At 45.7% G+C, this 1,914-nt stretch overlaps 1 pseudogene; it reads left to right on the forward strand.

Annotated features, from left to right (window-relative positions):
* The first annotated feature begins 1,526 nt into the window (after positions 1-1,526).
* Positions 1,527-1,644, forward strand: LOC124796869 (annotated as a pseudogene).
* Positions 1,645-1,914: the final 270 nt, after the last annotated feature.

Below are 1,914 nucleotides of genomic sequence, written 5' to 3' on the forward strand. Positions count from 1 at the left end.
TATCATGTGAAGTTGCAACTCACACTTTTCTCACATGAGATCCTGAAAGCCGTGGAGAAAGGCAGTCAGATAGATGCAGTATTTCTCGATTTCTGAAAGGCATTTTTCCTGTTCTAAAATTATACTTGCTGTAAGAGCGGAGTTGATAATCTACTGTGGCAGGGTATCAGCCCATACTCAACAATAGATATTTACCTACATTCGAAACTTAAGGTATACGCTCATTAGCGCAGAACTCCTGCCAGCCATTCAAGTGAGAGGCCGCATAAAGCAAGGCAGCACATGGTGGAGGTGCCATGCGACAATTTTTCTGAGCTGTGGAGTTAGTCGGCCTTTGTGTGCTGAGTGTTTGTGTCTCCCTGGTGGTGGTGGAACAACAGCAGCGAGGGTTCCCACTACAACCTGGGGGTTCCCCAGCAGTTTGACAGCTACTGATCGCTAAGTTCTGGACATATGAGTGTCATGACTCTTGGGGGGGGGGGGGGGGGGGTGAGCAGCGCTTCTACACCCGGCACTGCACATGGGTCAGCTGGTGATCACCATGTCTTGAAACAGTGAAGAGAAAGCATTCTCCTGTATTTACTCCAGTAATTATTTAAATAAAGATGCAAGTGTATACATATCCCATTCCTGTCGTCCCACACACAACAATGTCTGCCAACCATACATGTAGCACTAGTGGCCTAGACAGTTTTAAAGTTAAGATAAGGAGTCTGATTCTGACAAGAATTTCCATCATAGTAAGCATAGAGTAAGTGAATTTCTCACAATTATAAGCTTAGAGGAAGTGAATCTTGCGGCCGGCCGCGGTGGCCGTGCGGTTCTAGGCGCTCCATTCCGGAGCCGCGCTGCTGCTACGGTCGTGGGTTCGAATCCTGCGTCGGGCATGGGTGTGTGTGATGTCCTTAGGTTAGTTAGGTTTAAGTAGTTCTAAGTTCTAGGGGACTAATGACCACAGCAGTTGAGTCCCATAGTGCTCAGAGCCATTTGAACCATTTGAAGTGAATCTTGCATTTTCCCAACATTTAAAACTTAGGAGAAGTGATCTCTTTGGTTTAAAATGTAAGATAGCTGGTGTGGATCCAATTGTTTAAATCGTGTCATCAGATGGGGAATTGTTTTAACTTTGGACAGTTGGGTTTAAAACATTTTTAAATTTAGCACTTGCGGGCTCACGATTTTTGAATTGAATTCAATAGATCCAGACTCAGGCGAATTGGACTTTAACTTAGGAAAAACAGTATGTGTGTGATGTCACCGAAAAGCCCAGTGGTCATCTTTAATCCTGTGTGTTACCCGACTGCTACTAAAATAGCCGTATACGTTTCAGGAATAATAGCTTGGGAAGAACATGTTAAGCGGTTTCTCGTGTCACTTAGCCAACAGGCTCAGGCTGGTATCCTTTGTGTAACAGACAGGCTTTGAGTTGCAGGGAGGAAAAACTTTTGTCGTAGCTTGAATAGCAGCCCATGTACACTCATGCTGGTGTGCTGTTCCAAATATTAGTAAACGTAGTATTAGAAATGGCCAACGGCCTTGCCGCAGTGGTAACACCAGTTCCCGTCAGATCACCGAAGTTAAGTGCTGCCGGGCTGGGCTAGCACTTGGATGGGTGACCGTCCAGTCTGCCGAGCGCTGTTGGCAAGGGGGTTGCACTCAGCCCTTGTGAGGCAAACTGAAGAGCTGCTTGATAGAGAAGGAGCGGCTCCGGTCTCGTGAACTGACATACGGCCAGGAAAGCGGTATGCTGACTACCGGTACCGTTAGGACTTGCAAGTCCTGTTTGGACGGAGCTTAGTTCAGTATTAGAGATGAGATAGTCCTTAACGCTTGTAAACTCACCTTTATTAGAATAAGAGCTTTTTCAAAAAATATCACCATACTCAAAGGAATCTGAAACTAACTCTTTCATAT

This window comes from Schistocerca piceifrons, chromosome 4 (genome assembly GCF_021461385.2).
Source record: "Schistocerca piceifrons isolate TAMUIC-IGC-003096 chromosome 4, iqSchPice1.1, whole genome shotgun sequence".
Lineage (NCBI taxonomy): Eukaryota > Metazoa > Arthropoda > Insecta > Orthoptera > Acrididae > Schistocerca > Schistocerca piceifrons.